Source organism: Lissotriton vulgaris, chromosome 2_1 (assembly GCF_964263255.1).
Source record: "Lissotriton vulgaris chromosome 2_1, aLisVul1.2, whole genome shotgun sequence".
NCBI lineage: Eukaryota > Metazoa > Chordata > Amphibia > Caudata > Salamandridae > Lissotriton > Lissotriton vulgaris.
This window is the reverse complement of record NC_141687.1, coordinates 1,622,909,581-1,622,917,693: the sequence shown is the minus strand read 5'-3', so window position 1 is coordinate 1,622,917,693 and position 8,113 is coordinate 1,622,909,581. Positions and strand designations below refer to the sequence as shown.

General features: G+C 46.9%; 1 pseudogene; it reads right to left on the bottom strand.

The window, feature by feature from the left end:
- Positions 1–4,757: 4,757 nt before the first annotated feature.
- On the bottom strand, positions 4,758–4,911 carry LOC147732968 (5.8S ribosomal RNA; annotated as a pseudogene).
- Between the last annotated feature and the right edge of the window lie 3,202 nt (positions 4,912–8,113).

Genomic DNA, 8,113 nt, shown 5'->3' with positions numbered 1-8,113 from the left:
CTAGAATCGTGAAGGTATGTTCAGCTGCGATAGGTTCTACCAAGTTGCTTAGAGTAGAATGAAACTCTGTCCTGGACCCTGGTGGACGGTAGAGTAAAATACCTTTAAAGGTTTGGGCGGGGTGAGCTGAATAGAGAAGCATATTGCTTCACAGGTCGATGAGGGTATATGATCTATCTTAGTAGTAAAATTGTATGATAAATTATCGCCAGCCCGCCGCCTTTTTTGTTCAGTCTATCTTGTCTTGAGGCAGTGTAGCCCTCAGGGGTGGCCGCCGTGAGATCAGGTCCTGATGCAGGATCTGTCCACGTTTCCGTTACAAAAAGGACATCGAGATTGTGGTCAATTAGCAGGTCTGCTATCTCGTACTTATGTTTGGGTGGTGAGCGAGCGTTTATGAGAGCTGCTGTGACATTTCCATTGTGGTGAATAGAGTGTGCATTGATGACATCCGGGTTTGGAAAAATAAAAGGTTTAAAATTACAATGGGGGCAGGCTTTGAAGGGTGCACTGGAGGAGACATCTAATGCCATGCAGGAGAAAGCATTGTTGAGTGCTGGTCGTAATTTTAAAAGTTCCATGGCTGAATAGCATAGTTTCTTTAGGTCTAGCAGCAGAGGGTCAGGGGGGGACCCTGGACCCAGTCCAGGTGTGGACGGGAGCAGAGGGGCGTGCCTTTGGCGCGCCTTCACAGCGCCGCCAGCGCTCCCGCTGCATGGGTCCGCTGCGCGTGCGCATACCTCTTGGCCTAAATACTAGTTCAGGGTGCCAAAGACTGGTGCGCTAACCCCGGCAGAAAGTTTGTAAGCCCTCCGCGCAACGGCACTTGCCGCGTCGGAACCGGGCGAGGGAGAAGTGAGGTAAGAGCTTACTATTGCGCAAAAAGGCAGTATTGAAAAGAAGTTTTAAAACATTCAGCACATTTTTTGTCAAAAGTTAAAAAAGGACATTCACACGCCGCAGCTAGCAGCGTCCCTGGCAACAGGTGACTGCCGCGTCCTCTGTGCGTGCGCATAAGCCTTGACCTAAATACTAGTGGGGCGCCAAAGACTGGTGCGCTATCCCCGGCAGGAAGTTCGTGCAGCTCCCGGAACCCCTCCGCGCAACGGCATTTGCCGCGTCGGACCGGGGCGAGGGAGAAGTGAGGTAAGAGCTTACTATTGTGCAAAAAGGCAGTATTGAAAACAAATTTTAAAACATTCAGCACATTTTTGGTCAAAAATTAAATAGGACATTCACAAGCCGCAGCTAGCTGCGTCCCTGGCAATAGGTGACTGCTGCGTCTGCTGCACGTGCGCATAAGCCTTGACCTAAATACTAGTGGGGGCGCCAAAGACTGGTGCGCTAACCCCGGCAGGAAGTTTGTGCAGCTCCCGGAAGCCCTCCGCACAACGGCACTTGCCGCGTCGGACCGGGGCGAGGGAGAAGTGAGGTAAGACTTTACTATTGTGCAAAAAGGCAGTATTGAAAACAAGTTTTAAAACATTCAGCAAATCTTTAGTCAAAAGGTAAAAAAGGACATTCACATGCCGCAGATAGCAGCGTCCCTGGCAATAGGTGACTGCCACATCCGCTGCGCGTGCGCATAAGCCTTGACCTAAATACCAGTGGGGGTGCCAAAGACTGGTGCGCTAACCCCTGCAGGAAGTTCGTGCAGGTCCCGGACGCCCTCCGTGCAACGGCACTTGCCCCGTCAGACCGGGCGAGGGAGAAGTGGGGTAAGAGCTTACTATTGTGCAAAAAGGCAGTATTGAAAATAATTTTTCATTACTTTGCATGATATTGCTCATAACCTACACTTTTTTTGTGAATACAGCATCAAGAAAGTGGCATTTTTTGATTGAACAACGTAGGTGAGTGAAGGAAGGATGTTGAGTGAAATTTAAGCTATGCCAACTTCCAAGATTTCAATTTCGATTCTTCATGCAAACAACTCACAGCAACAAAACGTAAGAAGAACATTGGAAACTTCAAATCCTAGCATAAACATCTTAGAAGTCTTCACTCTTACTCAGTTACAATACTCTATGTCTCTTGATTTCAGTGTCTCAAGAAAAACTGCTGAACATACATCAAGCAGCAGAAAATCCTACTATAAGAAATATTGTTTTGTGTATGAAATGTTGACCAAAGGGATAAAGCAGCTTAGTAAGTAAGGAACCTCAAATTCAGCCTTGATCACTTCAGTGGAAAAGGATTAAGAGTCCTTCACCCTCTTATTTCAAAGAAATTGTAAAAGTTAGAGTTTGTCTTCGGGGACCTTAAATAGGGAAGGCATTCTGATGTTACTGAATGGTTGAATGGCTTTTTCATTACTTATCCAGCTAGGATATCTTGCTTACGAAACTTTGAAGTTCCCCAGCTCTGAATTAGGAGTGAACTGTGAATTTTGGAAAAGCAGTAAAAATACAAATGTATTGCTGTTAAGAGCATAGCTACCAGTGGTACAGCCGGTGCAATGCACTGTAGCCCAGAGGTGGGAGGGGCCCAACTCTAAAAGCCCCTTGAGCACTGAGAGGGTACCTCAGTAACCATGCTGAGCTTCCAAAGGTGAACCAGAATTAAAGGTGACCTCAGATATAGGGGCATATTTATGAGAGCTTTGCGTCATTCTTGCACCACGTAATGTGGTACATGCACCACACAAACCTTCAAGTCATATTTATGATGCCATGCTGGTGATGGGCCATCAGGATATGCAAGGCACACCTGAGCTCCCTTTGTGTGACTTTCTAGAGTGAATGCACAAGAGTCTAACTGTCAGACAACCCAGGCTGGGATTCAACAGACAGGCAGAGGCACAGAATGGTTAAGCAAGAAAATGCCACTTTCTAAAAGTGGCATTTTCAAACACACAATTTAAAAAACAACTTCACCAAAAAATTGTATTTTTACATTGTGAGTTCAGAGACCCCGAACTCCAAATCTCTATCTGCTCCCAAAGGGGAAATTACCCTTAAAAGATATTTCAAGGCAATCCCTATGTTGCCCTATGCAAGAGATAGGCCTTGCCATAATGAAAAATGAAATTAGCAGTATTTTACTATTAGAACATGTAAAATACACCAACACATATCCTAGCTTTCAGATACACTGCACCCTGCCCACGAGGCTTCCTTTGGCCTACCTTAAGGTGTGACTTACATGCAGTAAAAAGTAAGGTTTGGGACTGGCAAGTGGGCGCGCTTGACAGGTTGGAATGGCAGTTTAAAACTACATGCACAAACACTGCAGTGGCAGGTCTGAGACATGTTTGCAGGACAGCTCGTGTGGGTGGCACAATCATTGCCGTAGGCCGACTAGTAGCATTTGATTTACATGCCCTGGGCAACTCTGGTGCACTTTACTAGGGACTTACTAGTAAATAAAGTATGCCAATCATGGATGAACCAATCATCAATGAACCAATCATCAATACATTTTTCACAGGGAGCACTTGCACTTTAGCACTGGACAGCAATGGTAAAGTGCGCAAAGTCCTAAAATCAGCAAAAACTAAATGCAGCTCACAGTCAAAAACAGGAGGTCAGAAGCAAAAAGACTAGACTGGGGAAATCACAACCAAAAGATGCCAGGTCTGACAGTTGTCATGTGTGTCATATGTGGGCAACATTCTTATTTTACATGGAGCAACAATATAATCCATAAAGTCAAACATAAGAGAGATATTTGTACAGCACACATCCTCAGGTATTTCAAGGTTTTCTCATATGCAATATTGAAAAAATAATAGGCACAATAAAATAAAATAGTTACCTAAGATCATAAAATATCTGGTTTCACATTGTGTACTTCTGTGCGTAATTGGTATCCCTTTCTTGCTCCTGTTTAACATCAAAGTTTAATATTTTGTCTTTCATTCTTGGTGCATGAAGTTAGAGTGTGGGTACCAAGGATAAGCCCTAAGAAAACTCAGCTCATTTGGGGCTCAAGGACTCAAGAACACCTCGAGCTGAACCAGAGCCTAGCACCTGGATCAAGCCTTCAGTGGCTCACCCACCTCAGTACTTTACTGTGGGAGTTCTGTGCCTAAAATAATCTTAGATGCTAATGCCAGTGTGATACCTGTTTTGTAGGTGAGGATAACATAGCGTGCACTACTGATAACTGTCTTGTACCTGTGCTGCATTTGAAAGTAACTTACACTGCTGCCAAAAACTGCACATTGTGTACTCGGCTCTTTCCTCTTCAATCGCCATTACTGAGGGAATCCTGGTTAGTTTATTTTCCTCTGCTTAGTAATATGCTTACATTCAGCAGGTCGCCACATCAGATCTGAGGCCGTAGTCATATGCCGAAGCATGGGGGAGCCAGGGAACACCGGCCTCTGGGCTTTAGGGGCAGGAATCGTGGAAGTACACCCTCTTTCCCCAGATCAGAAACCGAGGCCCATGGAGGCAGGGAGACGCCAGCGGGCCCAGTCGGCAGGCGGTCGCCCTCCTCAGGAACCTGGCTGTGGAGGTAGGCACCATAGGTGGCCTATGCAGGCAGCCCTGGGACACCACAGACAGCCACGCATGGCACGCAGCCAGGTGCACCGGTATGGGCCTGGGTCAGACCGGTCTCCAGCCAGAGCCCCGCCGACACAGGAGGAAAGGCTAGGCATATGGGCAGCATACCTCTGCGACAGGACTGGGTGGGGGATCCTGCCACAGGCAATCGGGAGGTCTGACCTTGTGGGGGAACAAAGGGAACAGACCTACCCTGTGACAGCCCCAGCTGTGTCCTCGGGAAGCCTGGGGAGATTGACTATCGAGCAACCCTCAGACAGGCATAGACTCTGGAGGAACCTGGGGCCACAAGGTGCGTTTGAAGTGTTGATAATCAATGGATCCTGCAATTCAATCTAATTAGCACAGCTAGCTGCGTTCTTCATTGACGTGCGAGTCAAGTGATCCATCACCAAGAGTCACAGGCAACTATTTGAGGCGGGAGGAAGGTGATGCCATTCTTTCATCCGCCACCCACGCAGTGAGATAAATGGGAGGGACCGCGTGAGTCTTCGACTCTCTGCCCAGTTGCACGTGACCGGGATGAACCAGGTTTTTTGACAACGAGAGAGGGTCACCCAGCCTGCACATAAACCGCCCGCCACTCGGTTCGACCCCTGCGGCATCAAGAGGTATCTAATGAAGGTGTTAAATTTTACTGTCCAGTGACATACTTGTTCCATGTCATTACTGCAACAGCGCACATGTTCCATATTTGTGAATGAAGCTTGCAGTGGCTGGCCCTGCAGTATCACACTTGTTCCATGTCTTTGAAGTAAGCTTGCACGGGCCCTGAGTACCACATTTGTTCAATATCTTTGAATGAAGATGGCACTGGCCTTGCAGTATCACGCTAGTTCCATGTCCCTGAAGGAAACTTGAACTGGTCCTGCTGTAATACACTTGTTGTATGTCTTTCAGGGAAGATTGCAATGCATTTTACCAGTGCTGAATGTCTCATGTGTCTGTGCCTAGGAAACCCTGCCCTCCTGCTTCCAGTGCTCTATCAATTTCTGTGTCTTAGGTCCATCCAAAGAATGTTTTAGCGGTCTCACCAGCCTCATGTTTTCTAAAAAAAAATTAAAAAAAATCTTGCTTAAAGAAAATTTGCTTTAGGTAAACCCACTTCAGGTATTCGTCAGAGTGTCATTCATATATTAGTTCAGCCCTTAAGAACAGCATACATACAATGGGGAAGATGATCAGCCCTCTTCAGCTATTGGCTTTGTTGCCAATGTTTGGCTCTGCCTAGTAGATAATTACTGGTCTTTAAGATGTCAGCTAGTATGAGTAACAGTATGTTGCCTGCCTAATCTGTTTTTGGATCCAGAGGAGTCCGACCTCAGGAGATTTTTCCTTTATTTCATTAATTCCTAAGTAGCTCACCTTCAAATAGAGATTAGTGCTAATTTAGATATACTGCGTAGCTACTGGACCACAGCTTTCTTATGCAGAGTACCAGGCAGCACTGCTGCAGGTTCCAAAATCACATAAACTCATTGAAACGATATTCTGCATACTATATCATTGTTTTACTGTTGCAAGATGGCACACAAGGGCAAAGCTTTACTATTTCATTTTTTTAAGCATGTGCCCTCCACATATAGGGCCCTATTAGGATGGTGGACGGACCTGCGTCCGTCCGCCACCCCAGAGGAGGAGGGACCGTCCGCAGGGGCAGCGGCGGTCCCTCCGTGCAAATTAGGTTGTGACCGCCACCTTGGCGGTCACATCCTGTATGTTTAACATTGCGGCGTGTACTGCTTGAAGCAGCACCCGCCGCAATGTTAAAAATGCAAGCTGTGCATTTGCATGCACAAAGCGGCAGGCACCCCCCATGTGCACCCCCACACCCCCTCACCCTGGGGGCCCACAACGGGCCCCCAAAGAAAAGACTGTATGCCTTTTCATGGCGGATTTGCCGTCGCGGAAAGGCATTACAAAATGCTGATCCTAATATGGCTGGCGGTGTCTGATAGACACCGCCACCATATGAGAGCGAAAAGTGGCGGACAGAGAAATGACCCCCCAGCCATCCTAATCTGGCTGGGGGTCTTTTCTGTGTCCGGCGTGGTGAATCCGCTTCCTCCGGACCGGCGGTGGCTTCCGCTTGATTGCGGATTCACCGCAATCGTAATGACCCCCTTAGTTGGCATATGTTTCTTTTGTTTTTTGTTATTTCTACCTTTCTTTATTTTAGCATAGGCCCGCGCTACCAAAACAACCACTGCCTTGTATTTTTTGTAGGATAGTTGGACTTTTTTGATCAAAAGTCCACAAAGATCAGACTTGCGTAGTCTGCAGTGATGCTCCACATGTGGCTAATTGGAGATGAGATAATCTCAGTGGACATAGAGGCTTCAGAGTAGTTCATGTCAAGATCTATGAGCGGTACTAGTGGACCGATACACAGATATTCAACATGTGCTTCCCATGCCACCATCTGTCCAAACTCTGTTCTTTTCTAGTGAGTGGTTTACCTGAGTGTGAGCAGTGTGCATGTGTAAGTGCAGGAAAGCCACCATGGTTTGTGAGTGTATTGTGATGGGTATGCCTGTGTGAATGTAACATTGCCATTTGTGATAACGAGTGCAGGTTAAGTGGACTACAGGTTGATGTTAAGCCAATGTGAGTTCAGAGTGAGGCATAGACCTCTGTGAGTACAGCGTGAGGGATGTGTCTATGTTAGGGAAACAGTGTGGGAGGTATATCTCTGCATACATGCACTTTACAGGGCACAACCCCATTAGCTTTGGTAATCCTTTTTATGAATATGGGGTTGATGTGCAGAAAATGCAGTGCAGGAAATGAAAATACAAAAGTGTGTGTATGGGAGTAGTTGTGAGTTTTGATATGGCACATGTGAGGTGTGTCGAAAGAGGAGTGCCGGGAGCAGCTGGCAGACTGAGATGTCATGCTACTGATGGGGGCCCAGTGCTTTCCTTGCATTATGGTCCATGGCAACCTCGCTGCGGCACTAATGACAGCAGGAACTGCTCCTCTGTTATGGTGGAGGAGCGTCTGCCCCTATTGAAACCCAGCAGAGGCATAGGACACAAATAAAATGATAATTAAACAATTTTATCTTAATTTTATATTTTGTCCTGCAGGCTGCGAGCCAAGTGAAGGGTGTGGCCATCCATGCTGACACTGCAGCACAAGGGAGGTGGGGTGGTGGGCACTTAGCTGTTCTCCTACTTTGTTGCCCTTTGTTTTCATTTTCACTGAGGGCAAGCTGGAGGATGAGGCGAGCAACGCTGCTTCGATAGAATTATGACTTTGCCCCCTGGGCGGAATCCAGAATTGTTTGGACTTTTCACAGAGCTAGAGTAATGTTTCATTGTTGCCTGGTGGAGCTATCACATGTAGCTATAGAGGACCTTAACTCTGGGTCCCCCCCTGGTTGGCACCTATCCTGCTGGATATCAATCATTGTTTTCTTCCTTATCTACCCGTTATGTTCCTTTTCCACGCTCCATCGATCTTGTTTTTCTATGTTTGCTAACTGCTCTAGCAACAAATGTAACTGTAATGTAACTGATGTAACTCATCCTAATCCTCATGTAAAGCGCTCTGATACCTCCGGGCCCAGCCTGGGCTTCCTCGTCTCCTCGCCATGTCTC